The 24,951-nt window shown below is 37.7% G+C and overlaps 1 long non-coding RNA gene across 1 annotated transcript in view; it reads right to left on the reverse strand.

Moving 5' to 3' along the window:
* The window catches only part of LOC147581492 (uncharacterized), a 124,332-nt gene that overhangs the window by 69,134 nt on the left and 30,247 nt on the right, over nucleotides 1-24,951 (reverse strand). Inside the window, exon 2 of the long non-coding RNA XR_015249679.1 lies at nucleotides 20,102-20,202. This is a non-coding gene — a long non-coding RNA (uncharacterized LOC147581492). The remainder of the gene's footprint in view (nucleotides 1-20,101; nucleotides 20,203-24,951) is intronic.

Here is a 24,951-nt window from a genome sequence, read left to right on the forward strand (position 1 = left end):
AGCATTTGAAAAAATATATCTCTCCACATACACAGGCACGTGGCAACACTGCTCACTTCCAAATTTACCAAGATGAAGCAAGCTACAATCTGGTAAAGGTATTGGACCCCATGCGTTTCCCATACATTAGCAAGTCTGGAACAAGTCCTCTGTGTTAAACCAAAAAATGTCTGTCAGGAAAGCAGGCAAGTATCTGCCCCTAACAGGGCTGGAAGAAAAGGACACATGAGCACAGAAGCTGATGGGGTTGTTTACAAAGTCTCAGACTGGTGGGCATCTCCCAGGGAGAGAAGGGCCAGTGAGTGGAATGGCAACAGACCATAAGGTAGAGCACTGCCTGCCATGATGGACGCCAGCTGGCAGGTGCACTGAGGGACGAGCGAAAGCTGCTCACATGCATGGCTGCTGTCTTAAATTGTGATGTCACAGCTGGCTTGGGCGTCACAAATTCCCAATTTTATGCTTTCTATGAATAGTTGCTCAGTGGTTAGTACCCAGCCAGAGGAATTCAGAATAAAAGAAGTTTTGCTACTTGTGACACTTCTTAGGATGAACACAGAAAGCAGAATTTCATGTACCCTCCAGTCAATGTATTGTCTACCAATATACCTCACAGAGAAAAAAAAATTCGGATGGTTTTCAGAACAGAGATCTGAGAGTCTTGAATATGTCAAGTTGACATTTCTAATTGTTTCCAAACAAAGCCTCTAGGAGACCACAAAATATATAAGGATTTGAAATGATACTCAATTATTTCAACTTGTTTATAGTCATTATAAACATATACTGTGTTTATAATGTGTGTACATAACATACATTATATGTAATTACACACATAATTACATACAATATATAAAAAATGTGTATATATGTGTATATATTCATATACAATGGAGTATTGTGGAGCATACAAAATTTTAATGAGTCCCTCTGATATTATCAGTAACATATTGATTTTTCTATTGCCCTTCAAAGATTTTGTTAAAAAAAGATGAACAGAGAGGAATAGTATAATAAATATGAAATGAGTTTCATGACTTGTTTATCCTTAACTTAAAGGTAGCGTAGGTGAGAAACAGCCTCTGGAGTAACACCTGGGTTTGAATTCTAGCACTTCCATTTTATAATAATAATGAAAATAAATTGAGCTAATATTTATAGAATGCTTACTGTGTGCAAGGTGCTATGTACAAGGCATTATCTATTATCATTATCTATTATCCACAGAATTATTATCTATAATCCTTATAGTAATCCTAGGAAGTGGATGATTAGAAAATTTATGGGCTCTTATGGCTACAATTTTTAGCTCCTCAAAGATTTCCCAATTTATACCTCTAGGCCCCGTCACTCTCCCAGTCTCCAAACCTCCATCTCTGCTTGGCTGACAGGTGTCCCAACATTCTGTCAAATACAACATGCCAAACACTGAATTTATCAACTCCCCTTGCCCCCACCAAATTAGTGCCCCCCATGCTTCCAACTTCCTTATTTATAGCACACGTACCTGATTTTAATGAAATGCTACCCATCCCCTAGATAGGATCTCTTCTTTTCCCTTTCCTAAGTATTTATCCAGCCCAACTTTGCAATATCTCTTTTCATCTTTATTTTCTCCTTTCAATTCCTACCGCTTTCAGGCTTAATAACCACTGGGCTGACGGGCCCCTTTATATTCTTGGATGTGGACATCAGCTAAATGTTTCATTTTGCCTGGGAATGATACCACATCCAGAGCACTCACTCATTTCATACTTTCTCTCTTCTCAAACCTTCGGCACCTATAGCCCTAGCTTTACACTTACGTGATGATGCAAACGGGAGTAGTCACAGAGGATTTCCAGCCTATGTTGTCCCCCTTGACACCTGCACAATACACCTGTATATTCTGCTCTGCTTCCTATCAGAAATGTTCCCATGGCAGATAAAGTAGCCCTCACAAAGCTATTTCCTAATCACCAGGACCTGTGAATATGTTAGGTTAAATGGCAAAACGTGATTTTTCAGATGGAATTATGGTTATAGACCTCAATGGAGGGAGATCATCTTGCACTTGAGCCCCTAAAAGCAGAGCACTTTCGCTGGCTGAAAGCAGGAGAGAAGTGGCAGAAAAGTTGGTGGAATTCGATGCCTAAGAAGGACTCCACGTGATATTGCTGGTTAGCACAGGCAACATGACAAGGAATGCTGGTGACTTTAAGGAGCTGAGAGAGTCTCCTGGCTGTCAGCCAGCAAGGAAATGGGGACCTTGGTCATACAACCACAAGGAACTTAGTTCTGCCAGCAACTTGAATGAGCTTGGAAGTGGACTCTCTCTCTCCCACAGTCTCCATATTAAAGTTCTCGGAGGCCAACACTTTGATTTTGACCTTGTGATACTGTGAGCAGAGGAATCAGCCAAATCTTCCCAACCCCTGCACACTCTGACCTACAGAGCCTTGCAGATGATCAATTTGTTTTTTTAAGCTGAAAACCTATGGTAATTTGCTATAATAGTTGGAGAAAACCAATACAGGTTCCATTTCTGTTCATTTATTCAATGACCTTGAATGCCACAGCCTTCCTTTTTCTCTTTAGCATCATCAGCTTTTCCTCTGGCGAATCATTTTCATCAGCATATGAAATGATATTATTTCTTCCATCTTAAAACAAAAAAATCTCTCTTGGCTCTACTTTCCCCTGCAACTACTGTTTTATTCCTCTATTCTACCTCTTCTTCCCTATTTTTCTTCCCTACCTCATCTTAAGTTAAAACTCTGAAAGAGTTGTCTCTTTTAGTACTTGTGTCTGTGCTTCCCCTTTCCGTTTTTCTCTTCCCACTAGAATCAGGCATTTGCCTCTCTCACCATTACACTTAAAATCCACTTGGAAGAGTCACCAGTGGCCTACATGTTGCTAAATCCAAATGTTTAATCACTGTTCTCATATGACTTGACCTATATCCAGCATTTGGCACAAGTAACCCCTTCCTCTTCTTTGAAACACTTTTTCGATTCATCTTCCAGAACCCCACAATTTGATTTTCTTCCTAACTCACCACTTTTCCTTTTCAATTTCCTTCTTTGGTCCTTCCTCATTTTCCTGCAGTCTTAATATTGTGTTGTCACAAGACTTAGGGACTCAGACTTCTTCTCTATCTACACTCATTCCTTTGCTGACCTCATCTAGTCTTTAAATGCCTTATATATGGTCAACTCCCAAATTTCTCTCTCTAGCCTGGACCTCTATTCTGAAGTTCAGACTTGTCTATCTAATACTCACTCAGTATCTACACTTGGGTGTCTAATAGTCATCTCAAGTGTAATAATGTCTAAGACTGAGCTCCTGGGGTGGTAGGGGGAAAAATAGGCAAAGGGGATTAAGAGGTGCAATCTTCCGGTTATAAAATAAATAAGACATCAGCATGTAAAGTATAGCATAGGAAATAGAGTTGATCATATTGTAATTATTTTGTAGGATGACAGTAAATAGACATACTGTGGTGACCATTTCGTAATGTATATAAATACTGAATGGAATCACTATGTTGTACACCTGCAACTAATGCAATATTGCATGTCAGTTATTCTTCAATTTAAAAAAGTTGAAGGTGATTTTGGTCCAAGATAGCCACATAGTAAGCCCCTAAACTCACCTCTTCCATACACATACCAAATCTACTTCTATTTATAGAGTAATTTCTCCTGGAGAACTGAGGCCTGACCGAACAGCTTCTGCACAACAAAAAAAGCGATATCAAATAGTGAATGGCAAGAAAGATGAAAATATAGTAATGAAAGGAACCTGCACACCTGACCCTGGGAACTGCAGTGGGGAGGGATAGTACTAAAGGACCATGAACACATTCATGTGCCCTGGGACATAGGAAAAAAGCTGTGTCTTAAGAGGGCAGTCAGAATAAAAAGGAACCAGTCCTAGAACCCTACCAAATGATAGGAGAGCTGCTGGAATTCTCTCTAGGTCAGAGGGGCTGGTGAGCACCATGGTTTACATTTCCCATCTGCCTTGATAGCATGGATAGGAGCAGGGTCTGGGTGCCCTCACTGTGAGTCCCTAAGCCACACTACCTCCCTAGCCCGCCCACCAAGGTGGCATCAGTGTGACACACACTGGGACACACCTGGTTGGTATTCACTACAGCTACAGCTGTCTCACCAAGGTAACACAGTCACAAAGTATCCTAGAACACTCCAAGCCTGTACCAATTCAGTTCCTGTTGACTTGCTGGGGCACCCAGTAGTGCACAGTGCTCTGGCATCTCTGAGCTCATGCCTGTTAAGTTCCATCTGTCCCACATGCTCCCCTGCACAAAGCACCCCAGGACACCCTGATCCATGCCTTGCCTTTACTCCAGATGCTCCACCAGTTTGCCCCCTGTGTGGAGAGCCCCAAGACTGTCCAGCCCTTCACCTGCTTTAGCTTCAGCTGTCCTGCCATGGTGCTCTATGTGTGGAGAGCCTCAGGACACCCTCACTGGCACCTGCCTCAGTTCCAGCCATCCTACCAGGCTGCCCTCTGCATGGAAAGCCCTGGGACCACCCTGGCCCATGCCCATTTCATCTACAGCCATCCCAGCAGGCAGTCCCAGCATGAAGTATCCTAGGACACACAGCCCATGTCAGCCACAGCTCCAGTCAGTCAAACAAAGTCAGTCTATACAGGGGATGACCATACACAAGATCATTCTTTCAAAGTTAGGAGAAATGGCTGTTCTGTCTAAGTCATGGAAACAAAAACAGAGATAGAGGAGATAGAGGAATTTTTTTCATTGTTTGTTTGTTTGTTTAGATAAGGGGCAGAGAGAGAGAAAAAGAGAGAATCTCAAGCAGTCTCTGCACTGTCAGCAGAAAGCCCGACACGGGGCTTGATCTCATGAATCACAAGATCATGACTTGAGCCAAAATTAAGAATCAGATGCTTAACCAACTGAGGCACCCAGGTGTCCTGAGGAGATAGAGGAATATACTCCAAACAAAAGAACAAGACAAAACCTCAGAACAAAATTAAATGCAATGGAGGTAATGAATCTACTTGACAAAGAGTTCAAAGTAATGGTCATAAAATTGTTCACTGGGCTGGAAAGAAGAATGGATGAACTCAGTGGTAACTTCAACAAAAAGAAAATACAGAAAAGAACCAATTAGAGTTGAAGAATACAATAACTGAAAATATACCAGAGTGAATCAATCGATTAGAGGATGAAGAAGAATGGATCAGTGATCTGGAAGAGAGGGTAATGGAAAACTCAAGTTGAACAGCAACAATATAAAAGAATTTAAAAAATGAAGATATATTAAGGATTCTCTTAGATAATGTCAAGTGAACAAACATTTGCATTACAGGGGCCCCAGAAAGACAAGAGAAAAAAGGGCAGAAAACTTATTTGAAGAAATAATAGCTGAAAAATTTTCTAACCTGGAAAAGGAAACAGACATCCAGTTGCAGGAAGCACAAAGAGTTTCAAACAAGATGAACTCAAGGAGGTTTACATCATGACACATAATAATCAAAATGTCAAAGATTAAATATAAAGAGGGAATTTTAAAAGCAGTGAGAAGCAATTAGTAACATACAAGGGAAACCACATAAGATTGTCACCTTATTTTTCAAGAGAAACTTTGTAGGCCAGAAAGGAGTAGGATTAATAGATTCAAAGTGCTAAAAGGAAGAAAACCTACAACCAAGACTACTCTACTCAGCAAGAGTAGGTGAGTATCAAGACTATCAATCAGAATTGAAAAAGAGACAAAAGTTTCCTAGACAAACAAAAATGAGAGGAGTTCATGACCACTAAATCAGCCTTAAAGAAATGTTAAAGGGATTTCTTTAGTAGAAAAGAAAAGGCCATAATTAAAAGTAAGAAAATTATGAAAGAAAAAAATTTCATGAATAAAAGCAAACATACTGTAAAAGTAGTAGACCAATCACATTTAAGCTAATATGAAAGTTAAAAGAAAAAGGTAAAATCAATTAAATCCAAAAAATTAGCTAAAGGGGGTCACAAAATAAAAATGTAAAATACGACAACATATACATAAAACATGGGGAGGGTGGTAAAAATGAAGTTCTTTCAGAATGTGTTCAAACTTGAGTAACCAACTTAATATAGAGTGTTATATTCTTAGGAGGTTATATATGAACCTCATGGTAACCACAAACCAAAAACATATAATAGATATACAAAAAATATAGAGAAATAAATCTAAGCATAACACTAAAGAAAGTCATAAAACACAAGCAAAGAGAGCAAGAAAAGAAACAGAGAAGAACTACAAAAGTAACCAGAAAAAAATTAACAAAATGGAAATAAATACATACCCATCAATAATTACTTTAGTTGTAAATGGTCTAAATGCTTCAACAAAAGGCATAAAGTAATAGAATGGATACAAAAAAAGATTCTATATGCTGTCTACAGTAGGCTTCAGACCTAAAGACACATACAAAACAGACTAAAAGTGAAGATATAGAAATACATTCCATGCCAATAAAAGCCAAAAAAAAAAAAACCAACAAAAACAAAAAACAAAACAGGGTAGCAATACTTATCTCAAATGAAATAGACTTTAAAACAAAGACTATAACAAGAGACAAAGAAGGGCTTACATAATGATAACGTATCAATCCAACAAGAGGATATAACATTTATAAATACCTATCCACCCAACTTGGAGCACCTAAATACATAAAGCAAATTCTAGCAGACGAAAAGGAAAAAATCAACAGTAATATAACAATAGTAGGGGATTTTAACACCTCCACTTACATTATTACACTTAAATTATAGATCATTCAGACAGAAAACCAACAAGGAAACAGTGGCTTTGAATGACACATCAGACCAGATGGACTTAACAGATTTATACAGAACATTCCATCCCAAAACAACAGAATACATATTATTTTGAAGTGCACATGGAACATTTTTCAGAACAGATCACATTAGGCCACAAAACCAATCTTAATAAATTTGAGAAGACTGAAATCATATCAAGCATCTTTTCCAACAACAACAGTATGAACAAATTTAAAAGAAAAACTTGAAAAAAACCCCAAACACATGGAGGCTAAACAACATACTGCTAAACAACCAACGGGCTAATGAAGAAATGAAAGAAGAAATATAAAAATACATGGAGACAAATGAAAAGGAGAACACAACAGACCCAAATCTTTGAGATATGGTGAAAGCAATTCAAGAGGAAAATTTAATTTGATACAAGCCTACCTAAAGAAACAAGAAAAGTCACAAATAAATAATCTACCTTTACACCTAAAGGAACTAGAAGAAGAAGAACAAAGAAAGCCCAAAGTTACTAGAACTAAGGAAATAAAAAAGAGAGCAGTAATAAATGAAAGGGACTTTAAAAAAAAGAAAAAAAAAGATAAATGAAACCACGATGTGGTTCTTTGCAAAAATAAAAAAAAGTGACATATCTTTAGCTAGACTCATCAAGATAAAAAGAGAGAGGACCCAAATAAATAAAATCAGAAATGAAAGAGAAGTAACAATTGTTATCACACAAGGACAAAGAATTATAAGAGACTACTAAAATATGATATGCCAACAAATTAGACAACTCAAAAGAAATGGATAGATTCCTAGAACCATACAATATTCCAAAACTGGATGAAGAAGAAATAGAAGATCTGAACAGACTGATTCCTAGTAATAAAATTGAATAGATAATCAAAAAACGCTCAACAAACAAAAGTCTAAGACCAGATGTCTTCACAGGTTAATCCTATCACACATTTGAAGAAGGGTTAATATCATCACAAAGGCCACATATGAAAGACCCACAGCTAATATCATCTTCAATGGGGAAAAACTGAGAGCTTGTCCCCCAAGGTCAGGAAAATTACAGGGATGTCCACTCTCACCACTGTTTTTCAACAGAGTAGTGGAAGTTCTGGCCTCAGCAATCAGACAACAAAAAGAAATAAAAGGCAACCAAATCAGTGAGGAAGAAATCAAACTTTCACTCTTTGCAGATGACATGATACTTTATGCAGAAAACCCAAAAGACTACCAAAAAACTGCTAGAATTGATACATGAATTTAGGAAAGTCGCAGGATATAATATCAATGTACAGAAATTCTGTTGCATTTCTATACACCAATAATGAAGCAGCAGAAAGAGAAGTCAAAGAATCGATCCCATTTACAATTGTACCAAAAACCATAGGATACTTAAGAATAAACCTAACCAAAGAGTTAAAAGATCTGTACTCTGAAAACTACAGAATACTTATGAAAGAAAATTGAAGAAGACACAAAGAAATGGAAAAACATTCCATGCTCATGGATTGGAAGAATAAATATTGTTAAAATGTCTATACTACCCAAAGCAATCTACACATTCAAAGCAATCCCTATTAAAATAAAGCCAACATTTTTCACAGAGCTAGGACAAACAATTCTAAAATTTGGATGGAACCAGAAAAGACCTCGAATAGCCAGCCAAAGTAATGCTGAAAAGGAAAAGCAAAGAGGAAGCATCACAATTCCAAACTTAAGCTGTATTACAAAGCAGTATTCATCAAGACAGTATGGTACTGGCACAAAAACAGACACAAAGATCAATGGAACTGAATAGAGAACCCAGAAATGGCTCCATGTCTATATGGTCAACTAATCTTTGGCTAAGCAGGAAAGAATATCCAATGGAAAAAAGACAGTCGCTTCAACAAATGGTGTTGGGAAAACTGGATAGCAACATGGAGAAAAATGAAACTAGACCACTTTCTTATACCATACACAAAAACAAATTCAAACTGGATGAAAGACCTCAATGTGAAAGAGGAAACCATCAGAATCCTAGGGGAGAATACAGGCAGCAACCTCTATGACCTTGGCCGGAGCAACTGTTTACTAGATAAGTTGCCGAAGGCAAGGAAAACAAAGGAAACTGAACTGTTGGGACTTTATCAAGATAAAAAATTTCTGCAGAGTGAAGGAAACAATCAACAAAACTAAAAGACAACCTACCGAATGGGAGAAGATATTTGCAAATGACATACTGGATAAAAGGCTAGTATCCAAAATGTAAATAATCCAGTTAAGAAATGGGCAGAAGATATGAACAGACATTTCTCCAAAGAAGACATACAAATGGCTAACAAACACATGAAAAAAATTCTCAACATCACTCATCCTCAGGGAAATACAAATCAAAACTATGATGAGATATCACTTCACACCTGTCAGAATGGCTAAAATTAACAACTCAGGAAACAATAGATGTTGGTGAGGATATGGAGAAAGGGGAACCCTTTTACATTGTTAGTGGAAATGCAAACTGGAGCAGCTAGTCTGGAAAACAGTATGAAGATTCCTCAAAAAGTTAAAAATAGAACTATCCTACTACCAAACAACTGTACTACTAGGTATTTATGCAAAGGACACAAAAATGCTGTTTGAAGGGGCACATGCATTCCAATGTTTATAGCAGCACTATCAACAATACCCAAATTATGAAAAAAGCCCAAATGTCCATCAATTGATGAATGGATAAAGCAGATGTGGGGTGTGCATGTAAGTGTGTGTGTGTGTGTGTGTGTGTGTGTGTGTGTGTAATATATATATTACTCAGCTATCAAAAAGAATGAAACCTTGCCATTTGCAATGATGTGGCTGGAAGAGTGTATTATGATACTCAGCAAAATAAGCCAGAGAAACACAAATACCATATGATTTCACTCATATGTGGAATTTAAGAAACAAAACAGATGAACATAGGAGAAGGGAAGGAAAAATAAAATAAGATAAAAACATAAAGGGAGACAAACTGTAAGAGACTCTTAAATACAGAGAACAAACTGAGGGTTGCTGGAGGGGAGGAGGGTGGGAGGATGGGCTAGATGGGTCATGGGCATTAAGGAGGGTATTTGTGATGAACACTGGATGTCATAAGCAAATGATGAATCACTAAATCCTATTCCTGAAACCCACACTATACTATATGTTAACTAACTTGAATTTAAATAAAATCTTGGAAGAAAAAAACATAAAGAAGAGTTAATATCTATTCTCTTGAAACTATTCCAAATGATAAGAGAGGAAGTAAAGTTTCAAAATACTTAAGTGAGGCCAGCATTACCCTGATATCAAAATCAGACAAAGACACTACAAGAAAACTACAAGCCAATATCCCTGATAAATACAGATGCAAAAATCCTCAACATAATATTAGTAAACCACATTTAATACGCTAAAAGCATCACTCATCATAACGAAGTGGGATTTATCTCGTGGATGCAAGGATTGTTCAATATTCACAAACCAATCAATGTGATAAACCACATTAACAAAATGAAGGATAAAAATCATATGATCATTTCAGTTGATAGAGAAAAAGCATTTGATAGAACTCAACATCCATTCATAACATATCTTAATGAAGTGGGTTTAGAGGAAAATACCTGAACATATAAAAGCCCACAACTAATATCATACTCAATGGCACAAAACTGAGAGGTTTTTCTCTAAGGTCAGGCACAAGACCAGGATGTCCACTCTCACCACTTCTATTCGACATAGTACTGGAAGTCTAGTCACAGTAACCAGGCATCCAAATTGGTAAGGAAGAAGAAACACTGACACCATTTAAAGATGACATAATGCTATACATAGAAAACCCTAGACTCCACCAAAAACCAGCAGAACTAATAAAGGAATTCACTAAGTTGCAGGATACAAAATTATACACAGAAATCTGTTGTATTTTTATACACTAATAATGAAATACAGAAACAGAAAATAAGAAAATAATTCCATTTATAATTGTGCTAAAAAGAATAAAATACCTAAGAAGAAACTTAGTCAAGAAGGTGAAAGACCTGTACTTTGAAAAGTATGAAGTGTTGATGAAAGAAATTGAAGATGATGTAAAAGAGTAGAAAGATATACCATGTTCATAGATTGAAAGAATTAGTATTATTAAAATATCTATTCTACCTAAAGGAATCAACAGATTCAATGCAATCTCTATGCATATATCAATAGCATTTTTCACAGAATTAGAACAAATAATCCTAAAATTTGTATGGAACTACAAAAGTCCCCAAGTGCCAAAGCAATCTTGAGAAAGAACATAGCTGGAGGTATCATAATCCCAGATTTCAAGATATATTACAAAGCTATAGTAATCAAAATTGTATGATATAGGTACAAAAACAGATGCAGAGGTCAATGGAACTGATAGAAAGCCCAGAAATAAACCAGTGCACATATGGTCAATTAACTTATGATGAAGGAGGCAAGAATATACAATTAGGAAAAACCAGGCTCTTCAATAAATGGTGTTATGAAAACTGTACAGCTACATGCAAAAGAATGAAACTGGACCACTTTCTTTTTTTTTTTTTAATTTTTTTTTTTAACGTTTATTTATTTTTTTTGGGACAGAGAGAGACAGAGCTTGAACGGGGGAGGGGCAGAGAGAGAGGGAGACACAGAATCGGAAACAGGCTCCAGGCTCTGAGCCATCAGCCCAGAGCCCGACGCGGGGCTCGAACTCCCAGACCGCGAGATCGTGACCTGGCTGAAGTCGGACGCTCAACCGACTGCGCCACCCATGCACCCCAACATCACTTATTATCAGGAAATTGTAACTCAAAGCCATAAGGACATATCACCTTACATTTGTCAGAATGGCTAGAATCAAAAAGTCAAGAAATAACAAGTGTTGGCCAGGTTGTGGAGAAAAGGTAAACCTTGTGCACTGTTGGTGGGAATGTAAATTGATGCAGCCATTGTGGAAAACAGTGTGCAGGTTTATTAAAAAATTAAAAGTAGAAATACCATATAATTCCATAATTCCACTACTGGGTATTTACCCAAAGAAAATGAAAACACTAATTTAAAAAGATATATGCTTATGTTTACTGAAGCATTATTTATAATATCCAAGACTTGGAAGCAATCGATGTGTCCATAAATAGATGCATGGATAAAGAATATATAAAATATATATACAGTGGAATATTAGTCACAAAAGAAAGTGAAATTATGCCATTTGCAGCAACATGGATGGATCTGGAGGGTATTATGCTAATAAAATAAATCAGACAGAGAAACATACATACCATATGTTTTTAATTACATGTAGGATCTAAAAAACAAATCAAATGAACAAACAAACAAGTAGAAACAGACCTATAAATATGGAGAATTGATGGCTGCCGGAGAGGAAGGGGGATGGGCAAAATGTGTAAAGGGGAGAAGGAGGTACAGGCTTCTAGTTATCGAATCAATAATTCACAGGGATGAAAGGTACAGCACGGGGCATAGAGTCAATGGCACAGTAATAGTGTTGTATGGTGACAGATGGTACACTTGTGGTGAGCATAGCATATGGTATAGAGTTCTTCAATCATTATATTGTACACTTGAAACTAATGTAACATTGTGTGTCTACTATAGTTCAATAAAAACATTAAAAAGGTGAAGGCTATATATGAGAATCAGAAAAATACTGAATCAAGTTTTATTTTTGACCATTTAACTCCAAATATTAAATTTAATTAAGAAATAATTCAATGATTACTTCATTGAATCAATCAATTCGATCCAGTTTTCTTAGCATCTTGCATACAAAATCCTATTCCCCATTCAGTTCTTAATTTCAAAGATTATACGTGAAAGAGGATAACTGAGTTAATAATATGGAAATTCTTATCAACTATCCTAGTCAATTTAGATGAAAGAAGCGTTTTCTTTAATTTTCCAGAGAATGATCTTTTTTATTTTCTTGCATGAGTGAACGAGCCTGAAGAATTTTGACCTTTTGATGGGTTTTATAAGGTTACTCTTTAAGTAAACCTATACACTGTGGCCAAAAGACAGTGAACTTGTTATTTGTGGAAAGAGCTCAGAGCCAGAACTTGCTTCACATTCTAACTTAGCCACATTCAATATGAGCTTCATGGTAAGTTATTTAATTTGTAAGCCTGTTTCATCTTCTGTAACAGGAAAATCATAAAAACAGCTAGTACTTAGAAATAAAACAGCTACCCGTAGAAATCTGAAAACAATATGTGAAAAGCCCTTAGTAGAATGGTTAGGGTTTGTGCAAATACTTATTTTAACTTTTCATTGTTGTTGTTGGCCCACTTATGTTCACCACCATTGAATACAAGAAAAACCCCAATTATCACAAAATTTGTAATATGTATGTCCCAGCAATATAACTTAATAAACTATTTAAATATTTTTCTTTGAAATTTTTTCAAATGACTAAATATTTGGTCGCTTATTCTATATTAAAAAAACAAATGCTGATAGTGTTATGATCATGTCTACACTGATTTTTCTTTTTATTCAAAATTACTACCTAATGTGCATATTTTCAGATAATTGCACAACAGATAATTGTGTGAATTGTACAATTCAGATTGTGCATCTGTAAAAGCACCTGTATACAAAAAGTATTTATCAGAAAACCAATTTTTTGAAATGCATTAAATGTCCTGTGGCTTATTTTCAGACATTAAAAATTTAGTTTTAGGATATTAAAAATATAATTAATTTATCACTATCTATAAAAATGAAGCATTTCTTTTGTTCTTTTACTGGTAATTTTAAGAGTTGCTTTTAATTCTTAGCAGCACAATGTTTGAAGAAATGTTAAATTGGTAAATGAAGACAAGTTTAGAGACTTTATAGGTAAAAATTTAGAGAAATTATAGATTTAAGTGAATTGAATTGAGCACATTTTAAAATGAACAAATAAAAATAGAACAAGGTTGCAAGAAGCAAAATATATCACAAAAGTATTATCACCAAAGTCCTAGATAATATATGAATGTAGCGTACGCTTGATTGTATAATTCTAAACATAAATGATACTAAATTATCTTAGTCCTTTCTCTTCCTTGAATTTTTCAGGCTTTTTTTTTTTTTAATATTGATTTATTACACTCTATACCACAAAGCAGAAATAAATCAATGGGTAAACTTTGGGAAACTAATTTTGTTCTAGAGCTGATGATTTATATAAACAATAGGTTATAAGCAGAACAATTTAGGGTATCCGCTCTTATAGTTTCCTAAAGAACATATTCTAGATAAGCGTATATAAAAAGAGGTCACGGGTATATGTTGTAAGATTTCCTTACAATCACAAATTAAAAACAATTTTCAATAATACAATGAAACTATTATGTCCTTGAAGAACAGAATCCTTATAATAATATTAGCATCTCTTTGCTCCCTCCCTCCTTTTTTTTCCCTTTCTTATCTTCCTTCTTCTATCTCATTCCAAAAATATTCAAGTTGTTTACCTCTATACTAAATGCTCTTGGAAAAAGTGAACTTTTGCTACTAATTCTGTTGGATCCGTATCTTTGTTAAAGTGATTTGAAGAGACTTTATATATAACAATTAATAAATACTGGTTTACCATGTGACGGAAAGAATCAAACGTATTCAAATAAACTAATTTTATTGTAATTATTAATGGAATTGTCTTAGTTGAATTCACTCAATTCCTCACTGTGAAATGCTGAAGAAATAAAATATACTGGGAAAACATGAATCTGGATAAAAATTAGAATAGAGGGTTCAAAGGGACAGGTTGAAACATTAGCAAAACCTAGTTTCTCATCCTATGATGTTATCTACGTGGATGACTTGGGGCAGGTCACCTACCTTGTCTGGACTTGGGTGTTAACACCTGTAAAGTTTGAAGGTAGGAATTCATGATCTGTAAGGATGTTTCCAGCTGACATAAGGTGTCACGGATAGCCAATCTAAGTATTGAAAGGAGGATATTTTACTTTGATTCATGCCATCTAATGTAATGCATTGTATTGTCTCTTGTCTCTGATGAAAGCCCCATGAGAACTGCTAATGAGGAGTCAAAGGGCCTCATTGAGCTCTAGCTAAGAACTCTGTTCTTTGGGCCTCTTATCTTCACATGTTAGTGAACAGGTACATGGCTAAAGGGAGAGAAGCCAGAAGCATAAAATGAGAAAATGGTAGAAGGAGAGTATGGTTAATCTCTAACCTGAAAAGTCTGTTGTTGGACAATTGGGAATGGACCACCCACTGTAGCTAATTGCATTCTAATTGGTTGTAGCTAGGTTTTTGTTTTTAAACTTTTCATAAACTCGGTTTATAGGAACTATATATCAGGGCATCAGAAATGGATTGTTAAGTGCCTTATATATTTTTTGTACTAGAATCCATAGTACATAAGGATTATTTGGGGGTTATTTTTTTCCTCCCCTTTATTTTTTTATACTTGTTCCTTCAGTTTGGATGAAATCTTCTCAGAGGAAGTGCAAGACTTTTTATATGCTTCAGAAAATGCATTTTGGTGTGTAACTGTGCATAAATAAGTTACAAATTAGTAACAAAGAGCAAAGTGGGAAACTGAATTAAGTAAAAGATTTGCGATTTCAGAGGATATACTCAGGAATCTAAAAGTACATCTTGTATTTAATGAGTATAACAACATGTATTGTAAGTACGCTGTCGTTTCAGAAAAACACTACATTTGAATTTGTGAAAATAGCCTACTTTATAGTATGTGGCATGCAGTTGGAGAATGAATGAATGAATGATTGGGAGAAAAGAGAGAATGATGGGAAGGTTACTTTATTTATATCAGAGTCATTCTAGGGAGGAAATTGATCACGGACTGTAGAATGTGTACAATTTCCCTTTATGGAGCAATGATTACCAAACATTTTACCGTCATGGATCTTAAGGTTTGAAGAGTTTTACCTGCTAAACACAATAAATTTATTTGGTGGAAGTTTGGTTTTTTTCCTTTCTAATAACAATGACGTAGAATCATAGTATTGACAGACCGATTGCATGTTAGATTCATTACCTATTCAGGTAATAGAGCACAGTGTTGACAGCATGGATTTGTAATGGACAGCCATGGACTCTTAAGCCCAGTGCCTTGGTTGAGACCCCAGTTCATTAGCGGTGTGGTTTTAAATGAGTTTTTAAAAACTGTTTCGTGTCTTAATTTCCTCATCCTAAAGAGTGGGATAATAACTGTTACCCCATGCAAATTCATGTTGTTTTGAATTAACCCATGAAAAGCACCCAGAACAGTGTCTAGAACACAGCGAGCACTCCTCATTACATAATCTGAGTGCTTACAAAGACTATTCCCAGTATTTGTAGGAGCATGCCACAGTCAGCATTATGCCCAATTCACAGATGAGAAAACTGAGACCTGCTGAGATTAAAAATCACCCAGGTTACCAAAGACTGTTCAGGTCTAGACCTAAATCCTGTTTCTTTGCTCTTGTCTCTCTTCTTCCTCCCTTACTTTTCCTTTTCTCTATAATAGAAATTCTGATCCGCAAGAGATAACGAGTGCTGCCACGTGACATCAATTTAATTCCCGGCAGAATCAAAGGTGCCCAACATTTCAATTAGCCTGTGCAACTCTTTTGAAAGTGAACTTGCAATTTCTGTTTAACTCTTAGAAATACTGGAAATAGCTTAAGGGACTCCTCCATTTCTTTCGGATCAGGGATCCCTTTATAAGCGGTTTATGTAAAAGAGAGCATCCAGTTGGCTATTTCATAATTCCTGGCACTTCAGTTTTAGTTAAATCATTTAAATATCGCCATAAATAAGATTATAAGGGAAGGTAAAAAGCCTTGTTTATTTTTTTAAATGTAGAATTCTTGATTTTATAACGTGCCAAGTATTAAGATCACGGACGTTTTCAAAAGTCTGTATCACAACTGCCTTGAGGTACAACGAAAACTTTCTGCAAATGATGACTTACTCCATACAAAGCCCAGGACACACATTCTTTCTGTTTCTGTTTCAGAAGAAAAAAGCACGAGCGCCACGGCCACCGCTAGTCCTAACATTAACACTGAGGTTTGTAATCCATTTTCTGCCTTTTCTGGCTGCTGCTGTTATTATTAAGGCGCAGGCTGGGCGGGCCCCAGGGCCACACACAGACAGCGTTCAAGTGTGACAGTATCTTTTATGGAGCAAAGAGGGACACACCCTCACAAAGGGAGGGAGGCCAGCAATGAAGCAAAGCCACAGAATACCCCTCATTATCCTAACCACCCACAGAACCGGGAAATGGAAACTCACGTCTTGGCTGGAGCCAGAGGAAGGCAAAGGCTGAATAATGGGTAAGTCCTGCGAAGTTAAAATATGGTGACTTGAAGAATCCAAATACTCCTTTTTCTAAAGTAGGACCTACTTATTCACGTCTCTGACTTTGGGGAATGGGACTTCGTCGACCCTATCCCTACAGCTCACCACGGGTTCTGTGCTTTAAGAAAATACCCTCTGCCTTGAGGCACTGACTGGGTCTGAACTCCCGCCCCTTCCGCCAGGCCCAGGTGGCGCTTTTCTTTCCACCGTTCTTTTCCTGAGACTCTTCCGCCTCATACTGCTGTCCTGAGTGGTGGTGTTTCCCTGTGCCCCTCCCTCCCTCTTCTCTGCCCTCTCCTTGGTGTGCCGCCTGGCCGAACACTTCCACTTTTGTCTTTGAAAAGTTTTCAGGTTCCACGTCCTCCTTTGGGATTTCTGGTCACTCAGCGAAACAACCTGGCCATCCCCACTGCTTATGGATCTCACTCCTGCCTTCCCGAGGAGCAGCTGGCCTTGCCCCTGGCCTCACCCGGTGGCTGCCTTTGTGATAAGCAGCCCTTTTCCCCATGTGGCTCCTGCTAGGAGACATTGGTCTTGGAAGATGCCCCAGGAGAACTTTCCTGTCTCTGAGTGATATGTTAAAGCACAGGTCACCGGTAAGGATAAAACCACAAGTTAATTTATACCACCAAAGCTGTTGGTGCTTCTCAAATCCCAAAGAATGCAGAGTCTAATACAATCCTGCTGCTTATTTGAGTGAATACATGAACTGGTGATCAAGGTCAGTGGCACAAGAGGTTGGAAGGATACTGCGGACATTCTGTAGAGTTTCACCCAGGGCAGGTGCTACTGGACAGAAAATAAATTCTTAACCCCCGATGTTGATGCCAGTTGTATTCATTAAAGGGCTTGATTTTGGCTGCCACTTTCCCAATGTTTTTGCTGCTGTCATTTTCTGGCTATAAAATTTTTTTTTCTGATTTTTTTTTCTTTTAACAGAGCCTTAAGCTCTTCGGAGTAAATGTACTATGTGAAGCTGTGAAATCAGTCAAAATGGCAACACAGCTTTATGGAGTATTTTTATTAGTTATATAGTTCATTTTTCCCCCAGTTTCTATATGAGTTCTGAGGTTAGCCTGGAAAATTTGTCCTTTTTTAAAAAAAATATAACTTATAGGGGCGCCTGGCTGGCGGAGTCAGTAGAGCAGGTGACTCTGAATCTCAAGGTCATGAGTTCAAGCCCCACGACATAGGGCATGAAGACAACTTAAAAAAAATAAAAATTAAAAACGTAAAAAATAAAAATATAACTCATAACAATAGTACATGTTCATGGTAAAGTCAAACAAACAAAAATAAACCCAATAGTTCAGCAGAAGATGAAACATAGAACCTTCCCTCCAGCCTCATTCTGCAGAGCCGTGGTCCCCGACTGGGGACTGTTTTGCCTTCCAGGGGACATTGGGCACTTTCTAGAGACATTTCTGGTTGTCATAATGGAGAGGGGGTGCTCCTGCTACTGGCATGTAGCAGGGGGGTACAGAGTTGCTGCTAACCATCCTACAGTGCCCAGGACAGTCTCCACAGCAAAGATTATCCAGCCTGACCTGTCATCAGTGCCTCTACGGAGGTGCCCTGCCCTAGACTGACGACTATTAGCTATGGCTTACATATTCTTCCAGAAAGTGTAAAATATATATGTATATTTTTTCATTTTTTTTTAAACAAACAGATTGAGCGTATCCCCAATAATCTGCAACTTGCTTTTTGCACTCAACAATGTCTCGGTTATTTTTCCATATTGAGACGTACAATTTACCTCATTATTTTAAACGGTCGAGTGGTTTTCAATTGGCTCGTTATCCCATAAAGTATTTAACCAGCTCTCAAAAGTAGATAATTTGGTTGTCTTTCATTTTTCCTCACTATAAACGAATCTGCCAGGAAGGGTTTGAAAGAGAAAGAGAATCGTACAAAGGGCTGGATTCTCCACGGTGCTTTTGTTTGCTTTACTTTTGCTCAAAGTCTGACTTAGAGGTGACATTCACAATGAGAGGGGTGAATCAGTCTCTGCTTTCCAAACCCCAGTCTTCTCTTGACCGTATCACACAGGAGTGTGGGAGGAGGAAATAAGAGCAATTTTTTTTTTTTTTTAAACCACACCAGGGTGGAGTTTCTCCAATAGACGTTTTTAATGTCTCGCTTACAAGCCAGCAAATGAAGGCAGCTGTGGAAATGTTAGGCTTAGGGGGCTCGCCATATCTGAATCACATCCAAAACTTTTTAAAGAACCCGGATTAGGTTTAAAATATGCTAGAGATTTAGGTTATCCCTTAGGTTACTAAAGAAGCAACCACTTCAAAGGCAGCCCCTCACTAAGTTTGTCTTCTTTCCCCCCCCTTGAATGAGGTCAGTCCAGGAGTCCAGTCAGCTGACATCTTCTGCTGCTTTCTTGCGTCTACTCTCATTTTGGATTACAAAACTGGGGCTTATACATGTTACATCGTTGGTTATGAAAGGAACATCTGATTCCAAACTACACAGTGTTGCTATTGTTTGGATAGGGATGCTCACATTGATCATTTAAGGTAAATGTTATTTTCATGACCCCAAAGAGGAGGCTCCCACAAGGAAAATACGATGTAATGACTTCCACTTTGCAAGAACATAACTGACCCCAAGTGCAGTATGTTTTAACTCTTTTTTTTAAAATGATTTTACCCTTTATTTTTTTAAGTTTATTTATTTTGAGAGACAGAGGAGAGAGAGTGTGGGGAAGGGGCAGAGACAGAGAGAGAGAGAGAGAGAGAGAGAGAGAGAGAGAGAGAGGGAGAGAGAGAGAATCCCAAGCAGGCTCCGCACTGACAGCACGGAGCCCCGCTTGGGGCTTAACTTCATGAAGCTCACGAACCATGAGATCATGACCTGAGTGGCAATCAAGAGTCAGACGCTTAAGGAAGGAGCCCACCCAGGTGCCCCTGCTTTAACTCTTAAACCATGTGGACTTACCTCTTTCCTCCCACTTCAAGCAGCATGGAATGTGCTTTTCTGTCAAATTTGTTTGTGCTTCTCGTGCCAAAACTGGTCAAAGTTCATAACTGAAGGAATTGCTTTAAAAGAAGAAATCATTGTTTTAAGAAACTCTTGCTTCCCACCTATAGGGGTTGCAACATTTCTCTGTTAAAATGCAAAGACAAAATGGGAAAACTGCTTTCCATTGTCCCTCCCTTTAAATATATTTATATCAGTTGTTACGTCTTAACCTGTTACACTCTTTCTTTAGACTTGCTGCATTTTACCCATGGCAACGGGCCGCCACCCCATATAAACAGCTTCCTGCTTTTTCCACAGAGATAAAAATAAAAGAGTAAAAGTGACCGTCTTGTAAGGCCTCAAATATAAACAGGATTATTTTTAAGGGCTCTCAGAAATGTCTGGAAGTCGCTGTAGGTTGTGAAGGGCTGGTACTGAACTCCTTGGCTCCCTGTTTATGATTTTGCTGTGCATTCCCTAAGGGCTCTCTCGTGGATGAAACGAAAGGCCACACATGAAGGGCAAGCAGGGTCCAAAAGTCAGTTCTTGCTTCCCCTGCCAATGATTCACTAAGTGAATAATTCACTCATTTCTTCCATCTGATAAAGTGACTTGACATGAAGGAGTGGCAAAGCTGTCTTATCTTCTTGGGAGCAGGAAGCTGTCACGACAGGGCCGCAGCCAAGTCTACTTGCAATGGTTTCTCCTTAAATTCTTCGTGAGGGCGCACTTACCAGGGCTCCGTGGTTGGAAGACAAGCAGATGGGAAAGACCTAACTGTGCAGGTAGCAGTGAACGGGCAAAAGGGACTTAACACAAGAAGACCGCTTAGGAGAGAACAGGAATGGGTCAAAAGTTTTCTTCATTTGGACTATGAACTTTCCTTACCTTTGAACAACGACATGTTTTAGATGTCATGGCAGAAGTTTAAAAGGGTGTTTAATGATGTCTAAGAAAGAAGTATTCTTCTTCTTTTTTTTTTTTTTTTTTTTTTTTTTTTTTTAAAAATTTTTTTTTTCAACGTTTATTTATTTTTGGGACAGAGAGAGACAGAGCATGAACGGGGGAGGGGCAGAGAGAGAGGGAGACACAGAATCGGAAACAGGCTCCAGGCTCTGAGCCATCAGCCCAGAGCCTGACGCGGGGCTCGAACTCACGGACCGCGAGATCGTGACCTGGCTGAAGTCGGACGCTTAACCGACTGCGCCACCCAGGCGCCCCTCTTCTTCTTTTTTTAAATCCCTTTCCCTGGGGATTAAAAGTCCGGGAAGATTCTCAGCGAGGGACCCACACAAAGCTCAGCCAACCGGTCCCTACTCCTGCTCTTCTCCTAGGCCGTTTTCTCACATCTTTCTCAGCTGACTTTCCTCAGAGTAATTGGTGAATTGTCAGAACATTGTATAGCAACATTATCCAAAAACGATTTGTATTTGTTATATCTCACCATCCCTAGGTGGTATTAAATAGCTCAAGAGATAAGACATTCTCTTCCTAAACTTCTATACCATAGTTTAAAATGGTGCCTTGCACATGAGTTAGCCTCTTTCCAGTTGATGTCTTTAGGTTTTGGAGAGTGATAAGAACGAAGAACAAAAAGTGTAATTTCCATGTCCTGCTTTGTGCCATCACAGCATTATTAAAAAAAAAAAAAAAAAAAAAAAAAAAAAAAAAAAAAAAGAATCTCTTCATTCTCAACTTCAGTGCTAAGTGAACTGAGTTCTTACCAAAACAAAACAGAAAATAACTTATTTGCACAATTCAGGTTTTTAAGTTTGCATGCCTAGAGAGTTGCATAAAAATAGTACAGGGCTCAACCTTCCAGGGAAGTTATTTTTTTCTAACAGAACAATTACTGAAAATTGGGACTGAAATTATAGTTTGCACATTTGTAATGCACTGAAATTCCCTTCTACTTGACTCTGAAAAGCATTGTACTATATCCAATTGTGGGGATGGAATACAATTACCACAGGAGATTTCTGATATCATTCTTAAACCAAAATGCTGCCTGTTACACATGGAAACTCCATGAATGGGGAAAGGTAGCAAAGCAAGGTGACATTAGGTGAATTAATGCTTTGTGAATTATGTCCTTTCTTAATGGAAAGGAACAAATTTTCCACTTTTTGTACATGTTAAAAATATACATATATGTCCTATTATGCGTATGTACACTATACGAATCACATATTGTATTTTTTTTTTTAAATTTTTTTTTTCAACGTTTATTTATTTTTGGGACAGAGAGAGACAGAGCATGAACAGGGGAGGGGCAGAGGGAGAGGAAGACACAGAATCGGAAACAGGCTCCAGGCTCTGAGCCATCAGCCCAGAGCCTGACGCGGGGCTCGAACTCACGGACTGCGAGATCGTGACCTGGCTGAAGTCGGACGCTTAACCGACTGCGCCACCCAGGCGCCCCCACATATTGTATTTTTGAGTTTACTCTCACATATTATAATTTGGTACTAAAAGCTGTGTCAGGGGCGCCTGGGTGGCTCAGTCGGTTAAGCGGCCGACTTCGGCTCAGGCCATGATCTCGCGGTCCGTGAGTTCGAGCCCCACGTCGGGCTCTGTGCTGACAGCTCAGAGCCTGGAGCCTGTTTCAGATTCTGTGTCTCCCTTTCTCTCTGACCCTCCCCCGTTCATGCTCTGTCTCTCTCTGTCTCAAAAAAATAAATAAACGTTAAAAAAAATTTATAAAAGCTGTGTCATAAGGACATATTCCTACAACTTTTTAACATAAAAAAACTTTTGAATCAAAAGGGACTTAAAAAGAAATCACTTTTTTTCCCCCAGAGATAGACCAAACTTTCCATGATCATACACCAGTTATTTATAAACAGTAAATAGCAATGCCCTGGGAAGGGGATCTCAGGGAAGTCAAATTAGTTTTTTAAATATGACTCCTGATTGATTGTATATTTCATGAAACTATTAGCAACTTGCTTTTCCTTAATATGCAAATGTCCCTGCTCCCAGATTTTCCCCGTAGCCCTATCTCTTTGGTTCTAATAGCTCACTTATTGTCTCATTTGTCAAAATGGGCTGTTAGTATATGTTACCTCTCTGAATGTTATCCATTTCTTACATTTGGTTCATTTCTTGTAAGCTTTTATAAAAGCCCATGTGTATGTGTATTACTCACTTCATTTACTGATGTGGTTCAATATACAATTTTGTGGCATTTCTGCCCAAAGTACCTATCTTGAATCTAATCATGAAGAAACATTGGACAAACCCAATCTGAAGGACACTGTACAACATGGATGCCGTATAGGCTTTGAAAACAATGGCAAAACACACAGAACGGCCAAGTGACTAAACAGACAGGAGCATTAGATGTCATGGGTGATCCTGGCTCACATCCTAGACTTGGAGGGGCAAAAAAGATATAATGGATATTACTGAGACAATTGGCAACATTTGGAGATGGACTATAGACAATTACATTAATGTTGAATTTTGCTTTTTTTTTTTAAAAAAAGTGTTTATTTATTTTCGAGAGAGAGAGCCTGAGGTGGGGGAGGCACAGAGAAAGAAAGAGACAGAGGATCTGGAGTGGGCTCCGAGCTGACAGCAGCAAGCCTGATGTAGGGCTCAAACTCACAAGCTGTGAGATCATGACCTGAGCTGAAGTTGGATGCTCAAGTGACTGAGCCACCCAGGCACCCCTAAATTTTCTGTTTTTCATAATTGCACTATGGTTAAAGAAGGGAGCACCTCTGTTCTTAGAAATTATATGCTGAAGTGTTTAAGTGTAAAGGGGATGATGCCTATAACGTGCTCTCATATGATTTGTAAAAAATTATATATATACACATACATATATATATACATATATATGTATATATATATATGTTTTATATAATGAGGGACAAAGAGAAATTCAGCAGAGGGGGTAAATGTAACAAACAGTAAGCCTGTGTAAAGTGTATACTGAACTTCATGATATTTTTGCAACTTTTGTAAGTTTGGAATTACATGAAAATAAAAACTTAGTGAAATGAGTAATAAATATTTAATTTATTGTATTATATTATTCACCTTTCTTAGGACATAACTTAGGGCTTACTATTGTGGGGAATAATAGTCCTTATGTTCATATATATATATTTTCTAAATCTGTTCTTGGGGTCCATATCACGCACCACAAGAGCACCAGCTTTTACAAAACCTTCTGCTAAAATTAATGAGGAATCTGGTGCAGTGTTAATTTTGAATAAAAAAGATGTGAGTTGAATGACAGCACCAGCTGACGGGAGGCATTAATACTGTTTGATTCCATGCTGGCAGAACACATCCAGCTGTGGGGGCCTGGGAGGCCTGGAGGAGAAAAATGTGAAAAGAAGAAGTTTTGTAAAATGCATGTAGTCTGGAAAATAAGGAATGCTAATTATTTTTCAAGAATTTTGGAAGGAAAATTAAAGCCTAGTAGAAGCATGGAAATCAGAGTAGAAAGAGAAGTATGAAAAATGTTAAACTCGTTTCTTTTAGCTGTGGTCTTTTGTGCTATTATTTAGCCTTTTCTGTCTTTTACTTTCAATTAAATGCAGCTCTCTCTAGGTTTCGTTTTTATGATCAGAGAACAAAGTCCAGTCTTTCTGACACATTAGGGTGTAATAACTGGGAATATATATACTAGATGATATGTAATGTATATATCATTCAAAAAACATTTGTTGAACATACTGAACTATATACTAGCCATTGAACTAGATCCTAACAGACTCTAAAGATACAAAGACTAATAATAACCTAAGGTCTATATTTTGTAGGAACAAACAGTGTGAAGTTCAGAGTGGAGGGGACAGTTACACAGATTA

The sequence above is a fragment of the Puma concolor genome, chromosome B1 (genome assembly GCF_028749965.1).
Source record: "Puma concolor isolate L17-30 chromosome B1, mPumCon1.1.hap2, whole genome shotgun sequence".
NCBI lineage: Eukaryota > Metazoa > Chordata > Mammalia > Carnivora > Felidae > Puma > Puma concolor.